This window comes from Serinus canaria, chromosome 1, assembly GCF_022539315.1.
Source record: "Serinus canaria isolate serCan28SL12 chromosome 1, serCan2020, whole genome shotgun sequence".
Lineage (NCBI taxonomy): Eukaryota > Metazoa > Chordata > Aves > Passeriformes > Fringillidae > Serinus > Serinus canaria.
The window spans coordinates 70,798,412-70,811,145 of NC_066313.1; positions in this window are offsets into that span (position 1 = coordinate 70,798,412).

Genomic DNA, 12,734 nt, shown 5'->3' on the forward strand with positions numbered 1-12,734 from the left:
TTCTTTTAGATATCTGAATTGAGTTAAAAATACTGAATTCATAATTTAATTATGCAATTAATTATTACACATAATGACAAAGATTTGTTCGCTTTCTAAAGCTGAATTTAGGTGAACTAATCAGTTTTTTAGTTACAACTGTAATAGAGCTGTTAGTCCCAGAGGCAGTTGCTTTCTGCTGAAAATTATAACAGGGTTGTTCTCAGCATTGGTACTCTTCAGCCATGATACAATTTTATCATTGTAAATTCTTTTTTAAAATGTTGACAATTAAACATTTTAAAAGCATTTTCAGGTTGGCAGTTTGCTAAGTAGAATTAAATATGTCATTAAGTTTGTCTAATATTTATTATTTATCCAATTTTAAGTAATTTTTTCTTTTTTTTTTTTAAGCCGTACATTCAACTCTTTATAAGTGATGTAGTGATGTGGTTACATGAGTTTATTTGTAGTTCTGTACAGCACTGCACATCTGGTTAGATGGCATCTGGTAATTTATAACTAACCAAAATATCTAGATTTCAATATTCCTCACATTAAGCTCAAAATTCAAGAGTATGTACATTTTTCTGTTTTCAAATTTGTAAGAAATGCATATGCTAACATCAAAGAACTTGAACCACTTTCAAAGAATGAATATTATGCTGAATCATTTATTCCCAAGTATAAATATCTTCTTTTAGTGATGATGAAAAGTGCATCAAAGGAAAAATTGCCTAATCAGTATATTTGATGGTTTTGAAGTGAATGAAAATTCTCCCATTGATTTTACTTTATTGGAAGCATGTAATGTCTTTACACTGTGGGTTTTTTCTCTTCCTGTTAGAGTCTGTTTATTGGCCTGCCATGCATAAGAAAAATCCCTGCTACATGGGTGCTTCAAACCTCAGCTGGTTATATCATCTCTATCTGTAACAGCTTTGGCTGTTTCCTAAAGTTGCTTTATTTTTATAGTGATTAAATTATGCTTGGTCTTTTAAGGGTGGATTTTTTTTGCTTTGCATCCATCCAAACATATGCAATGTAGTCAATACTGGTGGTAGAAATTATTTTAAACACTGTATATTGATGGGTTCTTCAAATTTATAACATTAATGTTTAAAAACATTCTAACTCTTTGAAAGAGACTTAACAGTTACACTTTTTTTTTTAATTTTATGTTTCCCTGTCATTCTTTTTTCCCTACACATTACTGAATCCAACTGCCTGCCTTTGCTATGAAGGCTGCTTTTTATTTTAAGTACAGAGCACGGTTGTGTGCTGAGGGATCTAAGCTATTGTTCTTCAGTGTGTTTATTTCTTTTAAAGAAAAATATTGTACTCTACTAAATAGCTATTGATTTTCTAAGGAGAATCACATGGTCTACAATTCTCCTCTCTCCATTCTTACATTGTGAGGCAGTGATGAAGTGTGTTTGGTTTTGTAGCATTTTTGTTACAGGTGTAACACCTTAAGCAAAATCCTCATGGTTGTCAAAGAAAAGTATGTTTTAGGTAGGAATTTTTAAAAAAATCTACCTATAGCATCATTAGTGTAAAGTTGTATACACAAATACATACCTGCATAAACATGCATTTATATGTATGTGCATGTCTGGGTCACCACCCAGTTCAGATTTGTTTGTTTGTTTGTTTTCAGTTAATTTTTTTAAATGCACTTTGCCTCAAAGACAGGATTTGTCATATAATTAGGTGCTGCTTATATAATGAAGCTTTCCAGCAGAGTAATTTAAGTCATAAAGTGATCTTCATCTTCTTCTTGACAATTTCTGATTGGTTTGAAATGTTTATTTTTAACTTTTTTAGCCTGACAAGTAATAACCTCAACAAGTAAGTGGCAATGTGCCATATTATCATGCTGAACAATAGAATCTATTAGTTTTATTGTGCAATATATTACTTAATAAATTTTTAATGTTAAGAGTCTACTAATGCATATTGTACTAACATATCCATTAATTCTTCCTTAAGAATACTTTTTCTTAAAGAATAAGTTACTACTCTCTTGCAAAAAGTTTTTTCTAAAAATATGAGGAGCAGTTCAGATAATGATTCTAAATTCACCGGTTTTTAGAGATATAATTGAATGTGTTCATGATGGGTAATATTTTTTCATCCATGCATAATTTTATACAATGAATGTGTTCTATAATTTTCAGTATACTTTATATACCAAGTGTTATCTGTAATTAAACATTTCTTAAGACTTCTTGGATTACTAAGAAGTTTTTGTTAGATTTTGTTAGGATCCGAGCTTTAATTTTGGTGGAAAGAAAACTCCCATCTCATCAGTCTATCTTTATCTTATGAGCAATTGTCCAAATAACTCAGATTTGTTTTTCTTTAATGTTAAATTATGTGTTATTTTTGCCTCATTTACTGTTTAAAAGTTTATGAATTACTTACTGCTCTATATAATCATCTGTGGTGAAATGTCAAAAAAATTCCCATCTTTGGTCTGATCAATACTATGTAACTTCAATTTACAGTTACTTAGTGAAACTGTTTGATTTTATGTTTGTCTTAGACTTAGGTACCTTATCTCCAAGTCTGTGTGTTGATGTAAGGCCTCACTTAATCAAAACTCAGTATTACTTCACAACCCAAACAAAATCATTTAACACAGCAACGAAGACAAAATTTCCAAAGTAGATTTTGATTCTGTGACTACTTCCACGTATGAAAATTTTATTTATGTGAGTTGTCCCATTGGGTTCTATCACAATTTTTTGTGTTACATACTTTTATGTTTGAAATTAGGAATTTGAATATATGTCTGACACATACAGACTTATGCCAATACTTAATCTGAGTTCTGGTTTGTCTAATGGAGAAAGAAGTGTTTCTGAACATGTTAGGATTATGATTACTGTTACAAAAGTATTTTCTTCCTATGAAAAGATATTTTCTGGATTTACTCATGTAGAAAATATACAATTAGGTGTGTGTATCAGAGAGCATTTTGATATGTTTGAAAAGGCCTGAGAACCTTCAAAGCTAAAACTAGTTCAGTTTCTGAAATGCCTACTTTTTGGTTTCAGTTGAATGTTGCTGGCTTTAAATGGTTACTGATAATAATGTTTAAGCCTAATGGCAGAAAGGTACTAGGAGGGATAATGAATTTTTTTCATTTATTCAGATATTTGAGCTGTCAAGCTGTATATAGAATATAAGTAGCTATAGGTTCTGAATGACTTTATTTTGTCTTTCTTGTCCTCTAAAACAGGGTGGGTTTTTAAAATTTTAATAGAGATTGAAGGATTTGAATGAATTATAGAGATGTTAAATAGCTGTCATTCAAACACTTCAATAAGAATCGTTTTTATTATTGTTGTTGTTGTTGTTTTCAATTAGCTCAGAAAAAAATCGGGTCATGTCTATATTTAGGACTCACAGGGTTTTTAGGAGGTGAGTGAGCAATTGCTAAGAGGCCTTGGACCTCTCCATGTTAAAACAAATTAAATGACAACAGTGAATAAAAAGGAGCTCATTTTAGTGAGTTCCTGATTTGAGAATATGGTCAATTTATATTTATCTCTGCATTTTAAACATTGAAAAGATTAACATTGTCAAAATTGTTTATTAATGCTGAGAAGTAAGCAATTATTCTCAGGGCTGAGACTCTTAAAGCCAGTATTTTTGTTACCAGAAGTTAAATCAAATATTTCACTTTAACTGTCTAAATGAATAGATTCAAAAGTAGTAACATACAGAACATTAAGTATCTAGTACTGAGAATATCACTAAAACTTAAACTTGTAAGCATCCTTTTAGATATGTACAGCCTTTCAACCCTTGATGTCAGATTCTTATGCAGAAAGGATGTTTTAGCTGTAGTTAGGACAGCCCAGGCAGAGGAGAGACAGGTATTTTGGTCTGTCTTATTTTATCTAATCTTAGAATAATCGCTTTACTTGGCCTTTTTTTTTTCCCCCCATTACACAGGCATCAAAATTCTTCTTGTCACATTTGGAAATTTTGGTGTCACAAGGTGTCCCAGAGCCTGGACAGATAATAATCCAGTAGCAGAATAAAAATTGCTACAGCAAACTGAAACATGAAATTAAAATATGATGTTCTGTGACCATGGGAGATAATTGTGAGAGTACTTTGTTGACTACTATTTGATAATTATGGCTTGTATTCTTCTAACACCTTTCTTCCCAAAGGATCCTAAAGTGCCTTACAAAATTAGGGCCCGTTCCTGCCCTGATTGAAGTCAATGGGAGCACTGCCAATGGGAACAGCACTGGGCACTTAGGAAGCTAATAAAAGCTGCATTCAAGCATCACTTCTGCCACTGAAATGTGTAACTGTTCAACTTACACAGCAATACTCCCCGTGGTTTAAGACAGGAAGTGAATATTATCATATACAGATTGCAAATCTGAAAAAGAAAATATGATTTTAAAGGGGTGCATAGTCCAAATTAATATTAGTGTTAATAATACAGATTTTGGTAAAGATTTCTGTTTGAGTCTTCAGCCAAATAGATTTTTCTATCTTTTTTTTTTTTTTTCTGAAGATCTGAACATTAGTTCTAGTAAATCTAATCACTGATATTGCTTTCATTATTAATATATTGTCTGCACAAATTTGGGAGCTCAGATGGTTTTGGTGCAGTAATTTAAAAAAATTCAGAAAAATATAATCATAAAAGTAATCTTCTGTAGTAATTTTATCCTTTTCCTGATTAGTTTTTAATTTCTTCCTCAGAAAGCCTGATATTACTATCAGTGTTTTCTGTATGTTTCTGTATTTGTTCAATTTATATATTGAGCTGATTGTGATATGTGGGAGACAGGATTTGCTGTTTGTATACCTGAAATTCCAGTTGAAATTAAGCATTATACCACATACTCTGATTTTTCTTTATTTTTAATATAGGGACCTTTCATATAAAATTTTTCAGCTATGAAAACATTAAAGAGCTTACATAGATAAAAAAAAAAAAAATATGAGAACTGATGCAGGTATTTGTAAAACTATGAAAAGGCCTGAATTGTTTTTCATTCAGCACTTTTTTCTAATCATTTATATTAGTGAATGAGATAATAATTCTATTCTTTAACATTTTAAAAATTATTGCGATTTCACAAAAAGGAAAAATTAGCTCTTGGACTGTTTTGTTTGTCTCTAGTTATAGACTTTCAGATGGGACTGAAAAATAAGCAGCTCAAAGAAAAACTAACCATTAGAAATTATCTAGTAGAATTTGTAGTCTCTGAAGTCTCTGAATCAGATGCTGTACATTAAAAAAAAAAAAGGTTTAAGACTACAAGGCTAAATAAATTCAAATCTATTCTTATTGAATCCTTCTAGTCTTATTCAGTAAATATTTACTAAGTCTGCCAGAGAAATCACAGAAGATGAAGCTTTGCCTTATTGACCAGAGAGAAATTCTCTGTATCGCTCATTTGCATAATATATTTACCTTATTAAAACAACAACCAAAAAAAAAAAACCAAAAAATCCAACAAAAAGCCCAAACAACAGACACCAAAAAGGCCCCAAAACAAAACCCACAGAACAAAAATCCAAAATATTTCTAATACCACTTTTTAAAATAATATTCTCTTTTTCATGCTGTACCTGCATAAAATATTTAGAGTGTACCCTCGATCATCCCTGAACAAAAAGTTTATAAGGTAGTTCATAAAAGGGGTTTCCAAAGAAGTAACAGCATTGTGTTACTTCTTTGGAATAAGAATAAGATGCATATTGTGTGCATCTGTTACATAGATGTGGCTTTCAAGTAGTTTTGAATACATGGAAGAAGGCACTCTTAGAATGAAATTCATCAGTAGATCTAAATGTCATCTTCTACTAGAAACACAGAATTTTACAAACTTTTCTCACAGTTATAACCTTGAAATATGCAAATTACTGAATCTGTGTGGAGTGAGCAAGTGCCATGTTTTCTTACTTACCTTTCTGGCTAGAAATCTCACATCTTCTCCAAGGAGAGTTTGACATAAGTAAAAAAAAATTGGCAGAACAGTTTCAGAAAGCTACAGAGATAGGAAAGGAACCACTGAAGTTAACAGCCAATTAGTTTTGTTTTCTTTTGTATGTGTTTTCAATAAAAGTATTACATATTTAATACTTCTAATTAAGTCATTATTATGTCATAATCATAGGTTACAGTATAATAATTTGACATAGTGAGTTAAATTAGGGGTTAAATCATCTTCACAAAGAATGAGTCACTGATGCATGTAAGAAAAAAAAAACCCAATGAAACAGTTAAGGATGAGAAATCTGGTGCATGGACTTGGAGCTGATGATATATTAAACTTGATAGTGCGCAGTCTCTTTTAGACATTTACAAAACCAAGAAAGAAGTAATTATGCAAGTGCTGATGACAGGCCAGGAGGAATTTAGCACTTCAGTCAAAAGATAGGATTAGATTTTATCCTAAGGCTAGGATTAGTGTGTGATCTCATGGTCACTTAATAGGTTTCCTAATAGATCTTCCCTAAGGCCTGTTTTTGCAGTCCTTAGGCAGGCCAAACACCCAAAGAAATCTGTGCATTTTTGCTTAGCAGAGGAGTTTTCAATGTCTTCTGAAAACTTCAAATTATTTAATACATGTATATAAAATAAGTAAAGGGCTAGATGACAGTTGATAAAAAGAAAATTTATGATGAAGTTCTATGCTGTTAAGTATCTGGGCCTAAATGACTAATGCAATACAGAGATCACACATCCATCTCATAACAGAAATAAATTAGCAAGTGTCAGATTCTGCATTCTTTTCTGACTTCCACCTTGCTCAGCAAAGCATTGTAGGATCCGACCTTTAAAATCTTTTGTATTGTATTTCTTCACTAATAAATATTTTATAAGACTTTAATGGGTGCTACAATACTTTTCATTAATTTCCATTAAACATGTTTTCATTGGCATATCTGTAACCATTCAATTTTGAAAAACAGACAAACAAAAAAAAATTGACAAAATCTATCATAAATAAATGGTTGATCTAGACTGTTGGAAACAGATGAATGCTGTCTTATATAATGCCCTGCTTTATACTCTAAAATTTTATTATTACAACAGAGTAATTATAAAATTATAAAGGATTATAAAATCCACTGTTTTCATGCATAGTCATTTCATAATTGCAGCCTATAGCAATGGATTTTTTACCAATGCATTATGTTTTTGACAGTTCAAAATAATTTATATAATAATAATTAAATAATCCTTTAATATTTGTTTTAATAAATCTTTAAACCACCATACTTAGAAAAGGACAAACAGTTTTTTTAATAGAATGTTTTTAACTGTGTTATTGTCAAATACAAGGTATAATTAAAGAGCATATTTATAGCAAAAAGACTGCTTTTAATAGTTAATATATTGCTCATATTTATATTTGCATGCTCTGAAAAATTTAACTCCGAGAAATTTAATAATATCATCGGGAGCTACTTATGGATGTAAAATTCTTCTTATGTCTAAGCATTTGCAGGACTGAGCTTTCAATTTCTGATTGTTTGATCAAATGGGAAAAATATCTACTCAGTAGCCACTGGAGCTTTTGAGATCATAAAATTGGTTCATGTATTTCTGTCTAAAACTTTGTATGTTATCCTTCAATGAACAGTAAAGAAAGCAAATATCAAGAAATACCTCTGAAATGCAGTGAGATACTTAACAGAGTAATCCAAAGACTGTCTTTAGTTTGATAATATTTGTATTTGCAGTATTAAACACAGCATTAGAAACATCAGCTAACGTCATAGATACATAACTTTATAATTATAGACACATATATTTCTGTTTATACTTTTCATTTTCATTTAAACAGCATCATTGGTGTACATGATATCTATGTATGCTCGCATATAAAAGTCTCAGGTACTTCAAAGCACATTAGATCTAAATTATGCAGCAAAGTGCCACCGTAATACATGTGGCAATTTAACTGATTTCTGTTACAGTGTTAGTTTATGTTTACTAATGTCAGATAGTTTTCATGGTTCATGGTATATTTTTGGGCAAAACCAAACAAACTAAACAAAGGAAAAAAACCAGCAAAAACAAACCACCAAAAAAATCCCAAACGTGCAATATGCAGTGAAGACTCTTTTCATTCTGACAGAGAAAAACTATTCCTGTGGTGCTTAGGCACTTCACAGGAGAAGAATTTTTTGCAATATGATGCCTCCTGTGGTGCAGTGAGGCGTGAAGCAATACAAGAGGTAGCTGGAGCTGAAGAATGTCATATGAGGAGGCGCCACATCATAGGAAACATTCACAAGTGGAAGACAGCTGTTGTTATGAACTATTAAAGACATCAGCAGGGTGTTCATTTCTTTCAAGGTTTCAGAAGCCTGAGATGGCATTTCCTTCTATCTTCCTCTCCCTGCTGTCTGTCCTCCTCCCTCTCAAAGGAAGTTTGCTACTTCAGGTACCTTTCATCGTGGCATGCACTGAATCACAAGGGTTCTGCTGCTTGTTGCCCACTCCTTTGCCCTCAGTTGAAGATTAGGTTGGACTGGGCATCACAGTAGCAAGGAGAAGCTCTCATGCTTAGGAAAACCCTGCAAGTAGGATTAAAGAGATGACAAGCAGGCATGCTGAAGACCTACCGAAACAGCTGAAATGGGAAATGCATTTATAATTGTATGCCTAGTGATGTTAGAGATGTCTTCAACTTGGTGCAGTTATAAACTATATGATTATTAAGTTTAGACACAATGACCAATGGTTTTCAAGGATGGATGAGACTATGACGTAACCAAGAAGAAAGTGAATTAGCAGTAACACTGACTATTCTATTAAATTCTATTCTATTAAACAAAGTGTTAGTCCTGTACATGTAACTCCTGTAACTTTCGTAACTTATTTTATTTAAATCAAAATGTGATTAGCCATGAGTATGTTTTAACTTCTGTTTGTACATATATATATGAATATAAATATATATATATATATGTATATATATATACATATATGTATATATGCACACAGTCAAAAAACCCCATCCACGTATAGGTTTCCACACTGTTTTTTCTTATAGGATTGTAACAAAATAGTGGCCTAAACTTTTTATGATAAAAACCCCTTAATATCCAGGTTGTGTGATCTACAAATGATTTGCATAATCATTTCCTGTGAAGATTTGTATGCCAGCTGTGGCCTTCAGTTTTCCACTTGTCTTGCACTGGTGAATTCCGTTGATGTTTCTGTCTGCTCCTGATTTAGATCAGACTAAGTAAAGGGTGTGCAAAGGATGTGTCCAGGTGCATTCGTCTGCTTCTTGAGGTAAGGCACTTCAGAGCAGTGAAAAAGTACCTTTGAATTAAGCTCATGTTCTACATCTGAGAAACCTAGCTGGGGCTATTGTCACTTATTTAGCATAAAACATGGTTCAAAACAACTGATACAGAGGTCACATACAGCAGACATAACATTTCAAGGCATAATGGAGTTCAGATTCTGAAGGGCCTTTTTTCAGTATAGCTGCATATAATGCAGAATGACCCCAAACCCCAACAGCCATATAATAATAATGACAATAATACTGTGAGGAGTAATATTTTCTCATAGGTTTACCTCATCTAAGCAGATATTAGTAATTAAACAGCAGAGATAATGCTTCATCATAATGTTTTCACTACTACAGATTCTTTAGAAAACAATACCTGCATTATCATGCTGAAGGAATGCAATTATTTTTAGTATTTTTAGTTGTAGTGAAATGTGAAGGGGTTTCTGAGCTTTTCATTCTGACAGGGTCAGATCTGTCTTATAAGAGCTTTTTGATTTGGTTTGGTTTTTTTAACGTAAATACATCTATTAAGATATTTTAGCACTGAATGTCAAAATTATTCCATGATGACCTGCATTTAAAGACAAAATATATGATATCTAGCAAAGCAATATCCTGATAGTTGCTAATTAAGGATCCTTTATTCTCTGGAAGAATGCTCTAGATAGCTATTTCAATAGCTTTGTTCTCTTGTCGTTATTACACAATATTTCTATTGCTTTCACACATTTATTGGTATCTGCCAAGCAGAACCAAATTTAGCCTGAAGCCTGGAGGAAGATAAAAGGAAAATATATTAGGCATATGGATGATAATTTGGATGAGAAGAAAAAAAAGTGTTGACAATTTTGTGCTCATATTTTTGGTTATACAACCTATATGCCAACTTTTGTATATACAAATTATGTACAATTTCAGATGTCAAAGTTTACATAAACAAACAAAAATTGTATATACAATTACAGCCAGAGATTTGTATCCATCTTTTAGTATTACACATACAGCAGCTTATGTAGGATAATTGATCCAGCCAGCAGGAATATTCAGGGCATTTGGAAAATGTGGTAGTATTACAATTCTGATCATTATTAGGAAGTGTTAACAGTATGCTGAAAAATACTTTTCTACATCTTTTCTGAGATTAATAGAACATAAAGGATTCACTGCATTTTGCATCTTTCTTTGTGACGCTTTTGATGATTATAAAGCTTTCCATCTGTAACAGGAATTGCATATGTGTTTCAAAGTATTTCAAATAATATCACCCATCCAAACTTTTCATTATCATTACATTGGAAAATTTTTCTTTACAATTATCACATTATTTCCTTTATAAAAGCTTCTTTATTTATAGATTTGATTATCTAATTCATTTTAATTAAGAAAGTGATTTTCCTCTCAACTCTACACTTTATGGTTGATTGACATATTAGATATAGTTTGAGCTTTCTGTTCTTCTGTGTCAGTTGGGCCTGTTGCATTGCATGGATTAATGAATGCTGAGCTGTTTTGAATAGAGGTTCTAAAAAAGCCCCAGAAAATATGCTCTTTCTCTCTTTCTCTCTTTCTCTCTTAGATGAATCTAGCAGTTTGATTTTTTTCCTGGCTGTCCTAAAACATTCTTCTTCCCAGTCCCTTTGCAAGTCAGCTGTTGCAAAAGGAAAATAAAATCTGATCCAATTCAAATTGCAGACCTATAGTGACTCAGGCTTTGCCAGTGTTCTAAGCAGTGGTACTGTAGGCAATGTACAGTTAAAATTGAAACTGCTCTGAAGTAAAAGTAGTTTGTGAATTCTTATTACACTCTGAAACTTCCATATCTGTGTACCATGAGCTGTGTGGGGTTTTGTGATTATAGATTTTTATTCACTATATTTCATTGTAAATGAGAAGTGTGCTTTATACTAACCACAGTGTAAATTCTTTGTTCAGATCTGTGTGATCTGTTCAGTCATAAATCCAGAATGACTTTTTTGAGTCTTTATGAGATAATTCACTTCATGTAGTGATGGTCTAAACTTAATGCATGAGTTCACTTCCTTCTTACTTTAAACTAGAGTAGTTCAGTGCATAAAATCATATTAAGTAGAATAGACTGTTCTCAGTCAATTCATTCTGCAAATAAAATTATTTTTTTATTGAACCTGAACATTTAACTTTCAACTAAAGGCATGAAGGGGTCTTAAATTTCTTTCAGGAGAAGAATGATTAGTTTCCTTTTTTAATTCTATTGCTTTTATTCAAATCACAGAATAGCATATAGATGTGAATATAAATAAAGGCACCATTCTTACAGACTTCAGGAACAGCTCTGAATAACTCTAAATACCACACAAAAAGTTCAAGGTGTTTTTTTTTGGGTAACAAAACTTCTTCAGTCAGTAAATAGGAAGTGATTTTTCTTTCTAAGTTTTCAATTTTAAACTAAGAAAACACTTGTGGAAATCACAATCTGGTTTTCACATAGTAGCCAGTACATTGGGGATTATTTTTGTTGTCTAAGAATCAAGTCTATTAAAAACTGGGCTACAGAGCTATTCTTGTGTGACGTTGCATGCATTAAAAGTGGTCTGTTCTCAACAGAAGAGTATCTCAAGGAATTGTCAGAACTGCCATACACACAGTAAAATGCCTTCCCTGATGTGTGAGATTTATTAAACTTGTGAAGACCAGTGCTCCTTTGGATCTGTTGAAATAACTAGCTGTCAGTCACTATGGAGATCGGAGAAGAAAAAGCCCCCTGGTGATACAACTTGTCACATCTTTCTCCCACTTTTCTCCCACACTTGCACACACATGCATGCACAAACATGCCCACATTCCCAAAACAAAACAAAAAAAAGGTATGCTATTTCTGCTGTTTCATACAATCTAGTAATGTTTTAAAAAAAACCAAAAAAACCCCAAAAGCAAACAACAAAAAAGCAAACAACAAAAACCAAACCAACCAAACAAACATAAATAACTATACCAGCTGCCCAAAAATACTACAATCCAGCTTTTAAATAAAATTATTATTTATTTCTACAACCCCGTACACTGTCATATGGAAAGACTGCTAAAACCATGAAGTTATTAGAGGAAAAAAGTCTGAATATTTTTAACTGTATTTGAAGTACATCTTTCTTTAATGGTAGCATGTCTATCTCAACTAAATAAGAGCTATTTTGAAGTGTGTACAATAATCAGAAATATTTTGATAGAACTTTTGATTTTTCAGTTGATCGTTCTGTTGATAAACTCTCTGTAACAATGTGCCTTGGTGCTGCTATCAAATTCCACCACCTGATGTACATTTAAGCTCCCTCATCCAAAATGATGCCTTAAAATATTTATGATCTTTTTTGAGAAACTTCTGGGCAATAAGGGAACACTGTGAAACATTTCACTGTGATATGGCATGACTATTTCAGATAGTTTCTTATATCTAATTTCAGAATGCTGACATTT